The sequence below is a fragment of the Haliotis rufescens genome, unplaced genomic scaffold, assembly GCF_023055435.1.
Source record: "Haliotis rufescens isolate VD_foot unplaced genomic scaffold, xgHalRufe1.0.p SCAF_14, whole genome shotgun sequence".
Classification (NCBI taxonomy): Eukaryota; Metazoa; Mollusca; class Gastropoda; order Lepetellida; family Haliotidae; genus Haliotis; species Haliotis rufescens.
Window position 1 is genome coordinate 33,902,228 of NW_025963824.1, and position 18,041 is coordinate 33,920,268.

At 41.4% G+C, this 18,041-nt stretch overlaps 1 long non-coding RNA gene across 1 annotated transcript in view; it reads left to right on the plus strand.

Annotated features, from left to right (window-relative positions):
* The first annotated feature begins 5,285 nt into the window (after positions 1-5,285).
* Positions 5,286-18,041, plus strand: part of LOC125379274 — a 38,931-nt gene continuing 26,175 nt past the window's right edge. The window contains exon 1 of the long non-coding RNA XR_007220660.1: positions 5,286-5,501. This is a non-coding gene — a long non-coding RNA (uncharacterized LOC125379274). The remainder of the gene's footprint in view (positions 5,502-18,041) is intronic.

The window sequence follows — 18,041 nt, forward strand, 5'->3', positions numbered from 1 at the left end:
TCTGGTCACACAGGGAACGACCCTGACCGTTGTGTTTCAAATAAGTGTAGCCTCCCTTAGACCAAGACAGACCCTTGACTTTAGTGGATGAGTATGGTTTTACGCCGCTTTTAGAAATATTCCCGCAATATCAAGGCGGGGGACACCAGAAATAGGCTTCACATATTGAATCGAACATGGACGAGCGAACACTTTAACCACAAGGCTTATCAGCCAGCAAAATAGCAAAATAGCAAAATCAATCAATAAATCAATAAATCAATAAATCAATAAATAAATACCGTGATTGATAGACAGCTGTGTGCTTCACCGTGATTGATAGACAGCTGTTTGCTTTACCGTGATTGATAGCTGTTTGCTTGACCGTGGTTGATAGACAGCTGTTTGCTTGACCGTGGTTGATAGACAGCTGTTTGCTTGACCGTGATTGATAGACATTTGTTTGCTTGACCGTGATTGATAGCTGTTTGCTTGACCGTGATTGATAGCTGCTTGCTTTACCGTGATTGATAGACAGCTCTTTGCTTTACCGTGATTGATAGACAGCTCTTTGCTTCACCGTGATTGATAGACAGCTCTTTGTCTACCGTGCTTGACAGACAGCTGTTTGCTTGACCGTGATTGAGAGACATTTGTTTGCTTGACCGTGATTGATAGCTGTTTGCTTGACCGTGATTGATAGCTGTTTGCTTGACCGTGTTTGATAGACAGCTCTTTGCTTTACCGTGATTGATAGACAGCTCTTTGCTTTACCGTGATTGATAGACAGCTCTTTGTCTACCGTGCTTGACAGACAGCTGTTTGCTTCACCGTGATTGAGAGACAGCTGTTTGCTTGACAGTGATTGATAGACAGCTGTGTCCTTCAGTGTGATGGATAGAAAGCTGTTTGCTTGACCGTGATTGATAGCTGTTTGCTTGACCGTGATTGATAGCTGTTTGCTTGACCGTGATTGATAGTTGTTTGTTTGACCGTGATTGATAGACAGGTGTGTACTTCACCTGTAATTGATAGAAAGCTCTTTGCTTGACCGTGCTTGACAGACAGCTGTTTGCTTCACCGTGATTGATAGACCACTCTTTGCTTTACCGTGATTGATAGACCACTCTTTGCTTTACCGTGATTGATAGACAGCTCCTTGCCTCGCCGTGATTGATAGACAGCTGTTTGCTTCACCGTGATTGATAGACAGCTCTTTGCTTTACCGTGATTGATAGACAGCTGTTTGCTTCACCGTCATTGACAGACAGCTGTTTGCTTCACCGTGATTGAGAGACAGGTGTGTGCTTCACCGTGATTGATAGACAGCTCTTTGCTTCACCGTGATTGATAGACAGGTGTGTGCTTCACCGTGATTGATAGACAGGTTTGTGCTTCACCGTGATTGATAGACAGCTCTCTGCTTTACCGTGATTGATAGACAGCTCTTTGCTTTACCGTGATTGATAGACAGCTCTTTGTTTGACCCTGATTGATAGCTGTTTGCTTCACCATGATTGATACACATCTGTTTGCGTCATCTTGATTGATAGACATATGTGTAGTTCACCGTAATTGATAGCTGTTTGCTTCACAATGATTGATAGACAGCTCTTTGCTTCACCGTGATAGACAGCTGTTTGCTTCACCGTGATTGATAGACATATGTGTAGTTCACCGTATTTGATAGCTGTTTGCTTCACCGTGATTGATAGACATCTGTGTGCTTCACCCGTGATTGATAGACAGCTGTTTGCTTCACCGTGATTGATAGACATGTGTTTGCTTCACCGTGTTTGAAAGCTGTTTATTTAACCGTGATTGATAGCTGTTTGCTTCACCGTGATTGTTAGACATCTGTGTGCTTCACCCGTGATTGATAGACAGCTGTGTGCTTCACCGTGATTGATAGACAGGTTTTGCTTCACATTTGATTGGTAGACAGCTGCAAACTTTACCCGCGATTGATAGACAGCTGGGTGCTTCACCTGTACCTTGATAGACAGCTGTGTAGTTCACCTTGAATGTTGGACAGATGTGTACTTCATCCGAGACTGATAGACAGCTGTGTGCCTTACCCGTGATTGATAGACAGCTGTGTGCTTTACCCGTGATTGATAGACAGCTGTGTGCTTTACCCGTGATTGTGAGACAGCTGTGTGCTTTACCCGTGACTGATAGACAGCTGTGTGCTTTACCCGTGATTGTGAGACAGCTGTGTGCTTTACCCGTGATTGATAGATAGCTGTGTGCTTTACCCGTGATTGTGAGACAGCTGTGTGCTTTACCCGTGATTGATAGACAGCTGTGTGCTTTACCCGTGATTGTGAGACAGCTGTGTGCTTTACCCGTGATTGATAGACAGCTGTGTGCTTTACCCGTGATTGATAGACAGCTGTGTACTTCATCCGTGATTGATAGAAAGCTGTTTGCTTCACCGTAATTGATAGACAGATGTGTACTTCACCTGTAATTGATAGAAAGCTGTTTGCTTGACCGTGATTGATAGACAGTTGTTTGCTTGTCCGTGATTGATAGCGAACAGCGAACTTGTCACGTAAAGTGTGAAATATATACCTCACTGTACGAGGTACTAAAAACTATATAAGTTATGGATGTCAACTTCTTTATTATGGGGAACACGTTTCGGAGTATATACTCACTCCTTCAACATATATACGTACATATATACGTACCTTCAAGAGCAACAAAAGTACAATGTAGAAACTTAACAAGGGAAGCCAACAGTTAATTGGCGCTGATAGATGATTATTAATAGACAATGGACGCCTACAGATAATTGGCGCTGATAGGTGATTAGCAATGGACAATGGCAGCCAACACTTAGCAGTAAATTAGCGCTGATCGATGACAGCGATGGACAACTTTGGAAGACAGGGCATGAATTATCACTGACAGGTAACAGATCACCAACAATGGACAAACGGGTAATTAGCACTGATAGGTAGCATATCACCAACAATGGACAAACGGGTAATTAGCACTGATAGGCAACAGATCACTAACAATGGACAAACGGGTAATTAGCACTGATAGGCAACAGATCACCAACAATGGACAAACGGGTAATTATCACTGATAGGTAGCATATCACCAACAATGGACAAACGGGTAATTAGCACTGATAGGCAACAGATCACTAACAATGGACAAACGGGTAATTAGCACTGATAGGCAACAGATCACAAACAATGGACAAACGGGTAATTAGCACTGATAGGTAGCATATCACCAACAATGGACAAACGGGTAATTAGCACTGATAGGTAGCATATCACCAACAATGGGCAAACGGGTAATTAGCACTGATAGGCAACAGATCACAGACAATGGACAAACGGGTAATTAGCACTGATAGGCAACAGATCCCTAACAATGGACAGACAGGTAATTAGCACTGATAGGTAACAGATCACCAACAATTGACAAACGGGTAATTAGCACTGATAGGTAGCATATCACCAACAATGGACAAACGGGTAATTAGCACTGATAGGCAACAGATCACTAACAATGGACAAACAGGTAATTAGCACTGATAGGTAACAGATCACCAACAATGGACAAACGGGTAATTATTACTGATAGGCAACAGATCACTAACAATGGACAAACAGGTAATTAGCACTGATAGGTAGCATATCACCAACAATGGGCAAACGGGTAATTAGCACTGATAGGCAACAGATCACTAAATATGGACAAACAGGTCATTCGCACTGATAGGTAGCATATCACCAACAATGGGCAAACGGGTAATTAGCACTGATAGGCTACAGATCACTAACAATGGACAAACGGGTAATTAGCACTGATAGGCAACAGATCACTAACAATGGACAAACAGGTAATTAGCACTGATAGGTAACAAATCACTAACAATGGACAAACGGGTAATTAGCACTGATAGGTAACAGATCACCAACAATGGACAAACGGGTAATTAGCACTGATAGGCAACAGATCACTAACAATGGACAAACAGGTAATTAGCACTGATAGGTAGCATATCACCAACAATGGGCAAACGGGTAATTAGCACTGATAGGCAACAGATCACTAAATATGGACAAACGGGTAATTAGCACTGATAGGCAACAGATCACTAACAATGGACAAACAGGTAATTAGCACTGATAGGTAACAAATCACCAACAATGGACAAACGGGTAATTAGCACTGATAGGCAACAGATCACCAATAATGGACAAACGGGTAATTAGCACTGATAGGGTATAAACTAGAATGAAATTGTGTAAGTATATACTCCGAAACGTTGTGTTCCTCATAATAAAGAAGTTGACATCCATAAATTCCTTTCCTTGTGTGTATCACTTCTTAATGCCTTTCAAAGACATAACTAAAAGTTATTTAGGTATATGATACGAGAAAAGAGAAAAAAAACCTACGTCGCAGGATTGTTTGGGAAATTGAACCTATGCTTTTGTGATAGAAACGTTCTAATGCCCTTCAAGAACGCCACGGAGGAACTGGAGAAACGTGTTGTGTAGTGTCTGTGCGGCGAAAGTCAACACCCAGGTAAAAATACCAGGTAATTGCTTCTGGTTGTGTTGGTCTCCCTTTACATGGCGCTGATATACAAAACTCCTTGTATGCGAAATAAGTAGCAGACTACTTACATTAAGAATCTTAAACGGACCCAAAGAGGCAGAAACTGGATTTTGTATATTGATAACAAGATTCTGACGGAGTCAGGGGAGATAATCATATTTTCTTGACTGTCAACGGGCTGAATTGAATACCGTGTAACAAAACTAGTGGGCGTGTTTGGTTGAGATAGGAGGAACGCTTTATGATGGGATTAGAGAGCTGACACGAGGCCATTTAATTAACGGACTATAGTGCTTTACATCATTAAACAACACGTCTGGGGAGTCACATTGTAATGTAGTTGTCGGTGTGTCAGGCTTGACTTGGATCATGCCCCGTAACAACTAGCGCCCCAAAACAAGCATGTAGCTATTCCTGGTCATTTCAGATTGCCACGCGTCCACACTGGCACCGGGTCCGTCATGTAGCGGCAGACTCCACACGTCTACGAATCTCTGGCAATGAGTAACATCGATCAAGCTTCAATTACTAATGTACAGCTATGCCTTGTCCAATCACAGTATTTTGTTTGAGCATGAAATACGTGCAATTCGCCAAACTCTGCACCCACACTCCAGATTGTCCAAGATGGCGTCTGTGTGAAGTCATAATGCGCATGCGCCACATATAGCTTTACTTCTCAACCCCCACTTCTTGAACACCTGTATATAAAGTGATAGCGTGCAAGATTCGTTCATTCAGTTTCATCCAATCAACGCCTCTGTCCTCTCACGCGCTGACTAGCAGACGACAGAAGCAGACGACATTAAGAGCAGACGTGAAAGAGCAGAAGTGAGATTGACGCCGTGAATACTAACACAAAATGAGTACCTGGGCAATATCATGTCTTGTGACAGTTTGTTCAATCTACCTTGCGTCCGGGTATCCAGGTAAGTTTATCATTCATTCTGTCTTGACACGTGTATTTACTTGCGCTGTTCCACGAGACGATGAAGCACACGTACCGGGGTTAGGGTTAGGGTGTTTCTGAAACATTGCTATATTTAGTTGAAGAGTTGAAACGTGTTTCTGTAACATTGAAATATTTAGCGGAAGAGATGAAACATGTTTCTGAAATATTGATATATAATTCCTTTGTAGTGCAAGGTGTGTATCTCTGAAACATTGCTATATTTAGTTGAAGAGTTGAAACGTGTTTCTGAAACATTGGTATATAATTCCTTCGTAGTGCAAGGTGCGTGTTTCTGAAACATTGCTTTATAAGTCCTTTATGGTTCAAGGTGCGTGTTTCTGAAACATTGATATATAAATTATATTTAGTTCATGATGTGTGCTTTCTAAACACTGAAATAACTAGTTGAAGAGGCGTGTTTTTGAAATATTGATATAAAATTCCATTGTAGTGCAAGGTGTGTATTTCTGAAACATTGCTATATTTAGTTAAATAGTTGAAACGTGTTTCTGAAACATTGATATATAATTCCTTTTTATTGCAAGGCGCGTGTTACTGAAACATTGCTGTATAAGTCCTATATAGTGCAAAGTGCTTGTTTCTGAAACATTGATATATCATTCCTTTGTAGTTCAAGGTGCGTGTTTCTGAAACATTGATCTATAAGTCCTTCGTAGTGCAAGATGCGTGTTTCTGAAAAATAGATGTATAATTCCTTTGTAGTTCAAGGTGTATGTTTCTGAGACTGTTCTATAAGACCTTTGTAGTTCAAGATGCGTGTTTCTGAAACATTGATATATCATTCCTTTGTAGTTCAAGGTGCGTGTTTCTGAAACATTGATCTATAAGTCCTTCGTAGTGCAAGATGCGTGTTTCTGAAAAATAGATGTATAATTCCTTTGTAGTTCAAGGTGTATGATTCTGAGACTGTTCTATAAGACCTTTGCAGTTCAAGATGCGTGTTTCTGAAACATTGATATATCATTCCTTTGTAGTTCAAGATGCGAGTTTCTGAAACATTGATATATCATTCCTTTGTAGTTCAAGGTGCGTGTTTATGAAACATTGATACATAAGTCCTCCGTACTGCAAGATGCGTGTTTCTGAAACATTGATATGTAACTCCTTTGTAGTTGAAGGTGCGTATTTCTGAAACACTGATATGTAAGTCCTTTGTAGTGCAAGGTGCGTGTTTCTGAAACATTGATATATAAATCCTATTTAGTTCACGATGTGTGCTTCTAAAACACTGATATAACTAGTTGAAGAGGCGTGTTTTTGAAATATCTATAAATGTAGTTCAAGAGGCGTTTTTCTAAAACATTGATATATTAGTCTATGTTGTGCAAGGTGCGTCTTTCTGAAACATTGATATTTGTGTCAAATGTGGTTCAAGAAGCGTGTTTCGGAAACAATGATATATGTAGTTCAAGTGGCGTGTTCCTGAAATATTGATATATCAGTCTATGTCGTTCAAAATGTGCGTTCCTGAAACATAGATATATGTGTCATATCTGATCCACGAGACGTGTTTCTGAAACATTGCTATATATGCCCTACCTTGTTTTAGAGGCATGTTTCTGAAACCTTGATAAATATGTCCTATGTGGTTGAAGAGGCGAATTTCTGAAACATTGATATATATATGTTCTATGAAGTTCGAGAGGCAAGATTCCGAAACACTGAAATATATATGTCCTGTGTGGTTCAAAAAGCGTGTTTCTGAAAAATGATACAAAATGTTCTATGTGAATCAGCGAGCTTCTGAGAGAATAATGATATGTCCGATGTCGTCCAAGAGGCGTGTTTCTGAAACATTTATATATATATGTCCTATGTCGTCCAAGAGACGTGTTTCTGAAACACTGATATATATACACATGCACAAAAGTTAAGCGCCACCCACCATATTTGTGAGTTGTTACTTTTAGCACTTAATGATGACTATTATAACGTGATGTACTATTGTTATAAGCCGTATATGTAAACCTCATGTGATGCAAAAGTTGTCCGAGAGCAAGTTTATCTTGTGTTCCAAAAGAATATGAGCAGAAAGGAATTTTACCGAAGACCAGAAATTGAAGAATTAGAAAACATTGAACAACGTTTTTTGTCATGTAACTGTCATGATATCAGCAGACCATATCAGGTGTCACATAGACATCCTAGGGAGTGCAGAGTCTATTGCAAGACAGAAACGTCAGTAACGTGTGTATGATCCACGGACATTGACCACAGCTTCAACCCTACGCCTCATACTCATTACAAGTCGTTGAATGCTTCTCTGGGGCAAACGGATCCATTCTTTATGAAGTGCGGCTTCAAGTCCAGCGAGATTTTGAACTGGTAGATCACGATGTCTGATTTACCGGCCAAGAATGTCCCAGAGATGCTCAATCGGATTAAGATCCGGACTACAGGCCGGCCAAGGAAGAGTGGCAATAGCTTCTTGGCCCAAATAAGCCAAAACTGCCCGAGATCTTTTTGGTCTAGCATTGTCGTCCATGTAAACAGGTCGTGTCTGAAGAGGATGGTTGTCAAAATCAGGGACTACAACTGGACGAAGAACGGCATCTTGGTATTGTTGGCCATTCAGGTTTCACCTGAATTGTCACCAGCGGAAGTTTGCAGCCGAAGGAAACACAACCCCATATCATGACAGACCCCCCGCCACATACTAAGGTCTTCTGGGTGTTCCTTGGTGCAAAACGAGTGTTACGTTGCCTCCAAGCACGTATTCGACCATCAGCAGTTCGTTGCAGCATTCGACACTCATCAGACCAATGGATCCTTCTCCAGTTGGCCAAGTTCCATCGACTACGGGCACGACACCATATCAGACGATGCCGCATGTGCCTCTCAGTCAGTTGAGGACGTTTTACTGGTCTTCTGGCCTTATAACAAGCCGCTCTGGGGCGACGCCTTATGGTCATCGTCGAGAGTCTCTGATGGGTAATCCACTGCAGTCTTAAATCTGTTGAAGTGGCAAATGGATTCGTCTGACTATCCTGAAAAGACGTCTATCCTCTCTGTAAGAGGTCTTTCTAGGCCTACCAGACCTATGCCTGTCATTGACATCATTGGTTTGACCATGTTTGACAATCAAACGAGTGATAACTCAATGATGACGACCAATTTGTCTTGCAATGGCCCTGCATGACATGCTAGCATTTTTCATGCCTATCACTTGCCATCTTTCAGCGTTCGTTAACTTTCTCCTCACCATGGCTGATTTTCAACCTCTATTGGAAGGGGAATCTCACACAGGAGCAAAATGCAACCACGTGTCTGAAACTTGAATTTCACTATTTATAGGGTAGGGGAACTGCAGCAACACGTAAAGCACGCTTTCCTTGTGGTATCTGGACAAATTTGGGTTCATGAAACTATGGAAGCCTAATTCAGTCATACATCATCATATTTCGTATTTCTGATTCCCACACGTGAAATCAAGAGACTATGAATATTGTGGCGCTTAACTTTTGTGCATGTGTATATATGTCATATGAAGTTCAAGATGCCTGATTTTATTTCCCGCGTTTTGTAATTTCATTGTTTTTTTAGCTGTTAATAATTTCTTTTTCAAATCCCACTACATTTATAGTTTCTACCACATGTCAAACTCGATACATCACCCCACTCACGCTCGGAGAGGATCTCCTCTTTACAAAGTTGAACACAGCAATGAAGCATTATGCCCAAACACGAAAACCTAGCTTGGCCCTGAAGATTTAGTAATTGTATTTGCGTTCTGGTTGATCTGGGACTGATTGGAAGAATGCATCCTGTCAGTAATATGTTGTTCCTGAACTCCACAGCGTTGGTAGTGTAGATGAGGTCAATGATATGTTGTTCCTGAACTGTTCAGCCTTGGTGGTGTAGATGAGGTCAGTGATATGTTGTTCCTGAACTGTTCAGCCTTGGTAGTTTGGATGACGTCAGTGATATGTTGTTCCTGTACTGTACAACCTTGGTAGTGTAGATGACGTCAGTGATATGTTGTTCCTGTACTGTACAACCTTGGTAGTGTAGATGACGTCAGTGATATGTTGTTCCTGAACTGTTCAGCCTTTTGGTGTAGATGAGGTCAGTGATATGTTGTTCCTGAACTGTTCAGCCTTGGTGGTGTAGATGAGGTCAGTGATATGTTGTTCCTGAACTGTTCAGCCTTTTGGTGTAGATGAGGTCAGTGATATGTTGTTCCTGAACTGTTCAGCCTTGGTGGTGTAGATGAGGTCAGTGATATGTTGTTCCTGAACTGTACAACCTTGGTGGTGTAGATGACGTCAGTGATATGTTGTTCCTGAACTGTACAAACTTGGTAGTGTAAATGAGGTCAGTAATATGTTGTTCCTGAACTGTACGTCCTTGGTAGTGTAGATGAGGTCAGTAATATGTTGTTCCTGAACTGTAAAACCTTGGTAGTGTAGATGAGGTCAGTGATATGTTGTTCCTGAACTGTACAACCTTGGTGGTGTAGATGAGGTCAGTGATATGTTGTTCCTGAACTGTACAACCTTGGTAGTGTAGATGACGTCAGTGATATGTTGTTCCTGAACTGTACAACCTTGGTAGTGTAGATGAGGTCAGTGATATGTTGTTCCTGAACTGTACAACCTTGGTAGTGTAGATGAGGTCAGTAATATGTTGTTCCTGAACTGTACAAACTTGGTAGTGTAGATGAGGTCAGTAATATGTTGTTCCTGAACTGTACAACCTTGGTAGTGTAGATGACGTCAGTGATATGTTGTTCCTGAACTGTACAAACTTGGTAGTGTAGATGAGGTCAGTAATATGTTGTTCCTGAACTGTACAACCTTGGTGGTGTAGATGACGTCAGTGATATGTTGTTCCTGAACTGTACAAACTTGGTAGTGTAAATGAGGTCAGTGATATGTTGTTCCTGTACTGTACAACCTTGGTGGTGTAGATGAGGTCAGTAATATGTTGTTCCTGAACTGTACAACCTTGGTAGTGTAGATGACGTCAGTGATATGTTGTTCCTGAACTGTTCAGCCTTTTGGTGTAGATGAGGTTAGTAATATGTTGTTCCTGAACTGTACAACCTTGGTGGTGTAGATGAGGTCAGTAATATGTTGTTCCTGAACTGTACAACCTTGGTAGTGTAGATGAGGTCAGTAATATGTTGTTCCTGTACTGTACAACCTTGGTAGTGTAGATGAGGTCAGTGATATGTTGTTCCTGAACTGTACAGCCTTTGTGGTGGAGATGAGGTCAGTAATATGTTGTTTCTAAACTGTACAACCTTGGTAGTGTAGATGAGGTCAGTGATATGTTGTTCCTGAACTGTTCAGCCTTTTGGTGTAGATGAGGTCAGTGATATGTTGTTCCTGAACTGTTCAGCCTTTTGGTGTAGATGAGGTCAGTGATATGTTGTTCCTGAACTGTTCAGCCTTTTGGTGTAGATGAGGTCAGTGATATGTTGTTCCTGAACTGTTCAGCCTTTTGGTGCAGATGAGGTCAGTGATATGTTGTTCCTGAACTGTACAGCCTTGGTGGTGTAGATGAGGTCAGTAATATGTTGTTCCTGAACTGTACAGCCTTTGTGGTGTAGATGAGGTCAGTAATATGTTGTTTCTAAACTGTACAACCTGGGTAGTGTAGATGAGGTCAGTGATATGTTGTTCCTGAACTGTACAACCCTGGTAGTGTAGATGAGGTCAGTAATATGTTGTTCCTGAACTGTACAACCTTGGTAGTGTAGATGAGGTCAGTAATATGTTGTTTCTAAACTGTACGTCCTTGGTAGTGTAGATGAGGTCAGTGATATGTTGTTCCTGAACTGTAAAACCTTGGTAGTGTAGATGAGGTCAGTGATATGTTGTTTCTAAACTGTTCAGCCTTGGTAGTGTAGATGAGGTCAGTAATATGTTGTTCCTGAACTGTACAACCTTGGTAGTGTAGATGAGGTCAGTGATATGTTGTTTCTAAACTGTTCAGCCTTGGTAGTGTAGATGAGGTCAGTGATATGTTGTTTCTAAACTGTTCAGCCTTGGTAGTGTAGATGAGGTCAGAAATATGTTGTTTCTAAACTGTACAACCTTGGTAGTGTAGATGAGGTCAGTAATATGTTGTTTCTAAACTGTACAACCTTGGTAGTGTAGATGAGGTCAGTGATATGTTGTTCCTGAACTGTTCAGCCTTGGTAGTGTAGATGAGGTCAGTAATATGTTGTTTCTAAACTGTACAGCCTTGGTGGTGTAGATGTGGTCAGTAATATGTCGTTCCTGAACAAATTGCCAACCTTTACTTTCTTTTGCCGCTTAGTTTATATCGCTCCCTTAATTTATCTGTATAAACGGGAACACCATAGCGTCTGCTTGGCCGAAGTAGCGATGTGTTAATGGGCGTGAGCAGACGTGAAACAGATTGTCGTTATCTGATGACGTCATGGCTCACGACACCATACCACAGGCTTCATCTATATCGGGTGTGCTACTATAGATGGGGGTGGGGACGGGGGTTGGGGGGGGGGGGGGGGGGGGGGGGGGGGGTAGGAGCAGAACATCGTCGGCAGAAGGGCGGGGACACAGTGAGGTGTTGGAGATCCTTGTGAGTATGGGAGCGGATGTGTCACTGGTGGACAATGGCGGTGAGAACATCCACACTGGAAGACATGGCGCAAGTCCTGTTGATTAATGAATGAATAAATAGATATAACTTCACGCCGCATCATCAGCAATACTACATCAATTCGCGGCGAGCCCTGATGGTAGAAGATAAGCAAAAAGCTGATCTACGCATTAAGCTCCTGTACCCCTACACAGACGTACACATATAGACATGGCGTGCTGTGCATCCCGAACTGTAGATCACACTGAAGACAGTCTACTGTTTTAATTGTTTTATGGTATTCGGTATTGACCATTCCGTCGCCAGCATTTCAATGCCCGAAGATGCAGAAATTCTGCGCATTCCGCCCCTGCACGCTCCTTTAGGAGGGCCGTCGGGTAGCCCAGTGGTGCAAGCCTTACCACCCGGGTTCGATTCCCGACATGGGTACAATGTGGGAAGCCCATTTCTGGTTTCCCCCGCCGTGATATTGCTGGAGTAGAGCTAAAAGCGGCATAAAACCATACCAACTCACTCACTTTACATAGGATGTCTTTGCTATGGTATTATGTAACACATTCTGATAGGAGTGACTTTATTCAGTTTATACAAGGGAAAACATGACATTGAATGTGGCAATGTGTGAACTAGTGAAATTGATTGTCTAACAAATGGCGACTCTGAAGGTCAGTTTGACTAGGCAATTAAACAAAATGATTAGCCCGAATTAATCATATTGGCTTGCCATGTGAATAATATTGGCTAATCAAATGTGTCATTATAACTGGCGACAGGAATCAAATTAAATTGCCTCATAAATCAAACTGAATAGTTGTATTAATTAAATTGTTTGTTTGTTTGTTGTTTAACACCGCGCCCAGCAATAGTTCAGCTATATGACGGCTGTCTGTAAAATAATCGAGTCTGGACCAGACAATCCAATGATTGACATCATGAGCATCGATCCACGCAATTGAGATTGATGACATGTATCGACCAAGTCAGCGAGCCTGACCACCCGATTCCGTTAGTCGCCTCTTACGACAAGCATAGTCGCCTTTTACGGCAAGCATTGGTTGCTGAAGACCTATTCTACCCCGGATCTCCACGGGTCATTAATTAAATTGACGTCATAGGAGTAGTAATGACTATTGACAGAAGGCAAATTGACTGAACGCATTTTTCATAATGACTTTCTCCGTAAGTATAAGTGACTTCAATCAACATGACTAGCTCCATCAGTCAACTTGAAGTTTCAGAGACATGAGTGGCTCAGTCGCCTATACAGAGTTGCTTCTCTTGGGCATGCCAGAAACCTATGATTGTGAGTTCGAATCCTTGTTCGCCACGGTTATGTTTTTAGTTTTGTATCGCACCAAACCGTGGGTTTTGCCACTTTCGTCTGAGGCCTGCATCACCTCGAGCTTTCCCCCCACATTCGGCTGACACCCCGTGATATAACTGGAATACTGTTGTGCTGACAAGCGGCGTGAAACCAAAATCACTGACGGTCTAGTTAAATTGACTCGTGAAAGAGTCATACAGACTAGCCACATATTCAAACTGTCAAGCCTCCTTTATCAACTTAAGTAGTTCCTTCTGACAAATTGACAAGTCTAATTTTTCAAACTAGCTAATCCCGGCTGGACAACTGACAACTCCCATGTGTATTGGACATAGCCATAAAGTATCAGGTGTCTTTCTCATGATGGTCGCCCATCACAGTCCAATACAGGATGCCCACTGTTTAGCTAGATGAACAGACCCGTGAAGATCCGGGGTGGAATAGATCTTCAGCAACCCATGCTTGCCGGTGGCGACTAACAGGATCGGGTGGTCAGGATCGCTGACTTGGTTGATGCATGTTATCGACTCCCAATCGCGTGGATCGATGCTCATGATATTAATCATTGGATTGCCTTGTCCAGACCCGATTAATTACAGACCGCCGTCATATAGCTGGAATATTGCTGAGTACGGCGTTAAACAACAAACCAACTAAATGAACAATGGACGTAACTATTCAGGACTGTTTACATACAACTCTCATTTATAACAAAAATCAATAAACCAACCAATACACATGACCTTTAAACAGATAACGTAAAGTGATTTCAAGGCTGTGAAAGACACTGGGGTTGGAAGTCTAGGCATTGTGTCTAAGAAACATCGATGGCAGTCAATCACTGCCAAACACGTGCAACGATGCAGAGGTAAATGATAATATGATGTTAAATGTTGCCAACTCCCCTTTCAAGCTGGTGACCTAATGGCAATATTATGTTTCATACTTGCCAGTACAACTGGGTATTTCCACCTTTCTCGCAGCACAAGCTTCACTTTCTTTCCTTCTAAGTCAATTAGAGTTAGAATGGTTTATTCATACTGTTCTCCTTTAATTCACCAACGACATTCAGAAAACCATAAAATTTATTCCAGCAAATTAGAGTCTAATCCAGTTCAAACCCACTGAATCCTGATCGGTCCAGATCTAGCTGCTTAGTAACTGATACGGTGTCTCAATCGGTGTGTTTGCATTTACAGGAACGTGATTATGAAATGTAATGTGTCCCTGTGACGTGTAAGGCGACAGGTTTACAAGCTCTCAGAACGCGCATGATTAGATCTTCAACTACAAAAATAAGTATGCAGGTAATGATGGCTGATCTTTAGTTACTAAATCGGTTATTTCTGTCAAAAGAATTTCATGGATTTTTGGTGTGTCTCCAAACTTTAATGTTCCGTGTAATGGCTTTCCTTCAATATACGAGCAAATCCCGGGGGAAACGTGCGTTGATGTTCAATCGTGTCACTTTCCTTGAAATGATGAGAAACTGTTGTATTTTTTTTGTTTAACGCCGCACACAACAATATCTCCTGCTATATGACGGAGGTCTAAAAGTAATCGATTCTGGACCAGACATTCCACTGATTGATATCATGAACATCGATCCACGGAATTGGGATACGATGACATGCATCATCCAAGTCAGCGAGCCTGACCGCACAATCCCGTAGTCATCACAGATATAGTCTAGGCATGGGCAGATATGTGATATAGGTATAAATTATTATATAGATATATACACATAGGTATACAGGTATACACATATAGGTATACATTATATATGATATAGATACATATACGAAATAGGTAATAAATTATATTTGATGTAGATATAGACACATATACGATATAGGTAGACATTATAATTGCAATAGATATATTCACATATATGATATAGTTATAAATTAAATTTGATAAAGATACATATATCCAGAAACTCATGACGTCACATGGTCGTTACCGGACCAATGAAACGCAATGTATCAACGCAACGTACATTAGTCTGCCATTAGTCGGCCATTACTCGGCCACTAAGGATAATAATGACCATATCACCACAAACAAGAATTATAAAATGTTAATATTTATCAGCTCGGGTCACCGATCAGAATGTATTTAGAATCAACGCATCTTAATGAAAAAAGTGAAAGAGTAATGTGTTACGCCGCTTTTAGCAATAATACAGCAGTATAAAGGCGGGGGACACCAAAAATGGGTTTCACACATTGTATATACTGTATGTGGGGAATCGAAAACGGGTTTTCGGCGTGACGAGCGAACACTAAAACCACAAGGCTACCCCTGATAATGAATTATATGTCCATTACATCTCGCCGTGGTGATACAGAGGACGAACCAAACAGCGACCTGCACTTCAGGCGACAAGTGGGACAACTGCGATACAGTTTCAAACAAGGGATACATCTTTCAAAAGGACACATGCTTTCAAAACCAGGGATTCCAAAGTAGGCTTCGAGTGACAGTTATTTAGTTCAACATGGCGGCAAGGAGAGCGGGGTGATGCGAGTGGGGGTATTTGTCTCATTGGACAGACGGAGGAGGGTGAAGCTGTAAAGTAAAGTCTTAAAACCCTGAACATGAAAGGCTGGACCTACGGCAGGGGCGGCTTGCGACGTCTGCATCAACGGCTTCACTTGAAAGGATGACAACAAGTGTCGGCCTCACGTGACATGGAGATCCAGCGACAACATTCGCACGTCAGGCGAGAGGGATGGGGATGGGGATGGGGATGGGGATGGGGGTGGGGGTGGGTGTCGGGATGGAGATGGGGTGGTGGTAGGGGTGGGGGTGGGGGGTGGGGATGGAGGGTAGAGGAGTGAGTGTGTGTTGAAAGTAGCAGCTTGTTGAACATGTATGTGGGGTAATATACACCGTTACTAGATATTGAACATTATCTATTTAATATAAACCGAGTGCGAACGTCAGAAGATATTGAACTTGCATGTGAGTTAATATATACCGTCAGTATATATTCAACATGCATATAGTTTACAATACACTGTCATTGGATGTTAAACATGTATAAAGGTTAAAATACATCGCCAGTAGATATTGAACATGTATGCTGGTTGATATGCACCGTGATTAAATATTGAACATGTATGCTGGTTAATATAAACCGTCATTAGATATTGAACATGTATGCTGGTTGATATACACCGTCATTAGATATTGAACATGTATGCTGGTTAATATACACCGTGATTAGATATTGAACATGTATGCTGGTTGATATACACCGTCATTAGATATTGAACATGTATGCTGGTTAATATACACCGTGATTAGATATTGAACATGTATGCTGGTTAATATACACCGTGATTAGATATTGAACATGTATGCTGGTTGATATACACCGTCATTAGATATTGAACATGTATGCTGGTTAATATACACCGTGATTAGATATTGAACATGTATGCTGGTTGATATACACCGTCATTAGATATTGAACATGTATGCTGGTTAATATACACCGTGATTAGATATTGAACATGTATGCTGGTTAATATACACCGTGATTAGATATTGAACATGTATGCTGGTTGATATACACCGTCATTAGATATTGAACATGTATGCTGGTTAATATACACCGTGATTAGATATTGAACATGTATGCTGGTTGATATACACCGTCATTAGATATTGAACATGTATGCTGGTTAATATACACCGTGATTAGATATTGAACATGTATGCTGGTTAATATACACCGTGATTAGATATTGAACTTGTATGGGGGTCAATATACACAGTCAGTAGATTTTAAACCTGTATGTTGATTAATATAGACTGTGAGTAGATATTGAACGTGTATATAAGTTAATATACACAATCAGTAGATATGCATGTGACTTTAAATGCACCGTGATTAGATAGTAAACATGTATATGGGTAAATATACACCATCGGCAGATATTGAACACGTGTGGGGGTTAATACACTCCGACTTTTCAAGACAACAAATGCCGCCAATAGTATACCTCCAATATATTTCATAATAGGAGTTTCGTTAGATAGTAATCGCACTATCCCAATATCATATAGAGACCTATAGATATGTAATATGTATATCTGTAAACGTATATCTGTCTACAGAAGGCTGTAAAGGGCGTGAATAGTCGCCCACGGTATATACTCTCCCCTCCCTCTCCACTTCACCCATGAGCCTGGCCGATGGGGCAGTGTCTGAGTGTGGCGGTCTGGTGTCCCCAACAGTACATGTAGGAGGGGAGACGTGCACATGTAGGATCTCGTTATGATTTTAGAGGTCTCCCCAGAGGGAGTTAAATAACGGTAAATCTCCCTCCTCCCCCGTGTACTATATACTGACATCACACCGTCCTTTGCCCTACTGTGTCCACCTTCTAATGAGCAGCTTTCATTTGACGCCGCTAAAATAAAGATTCCACCAATATTTCCGCAATATTCTACCAGTATTTCCGCAATATTCCACCAGTATTTCCGCAATATTCCACCAGTATTTCCGCAATATTCCACCAATATTTCCGCAATATTCCACCAGTATTTCCGCAATATTCCACCAGTATTTCCGCAATCTTCCACAAG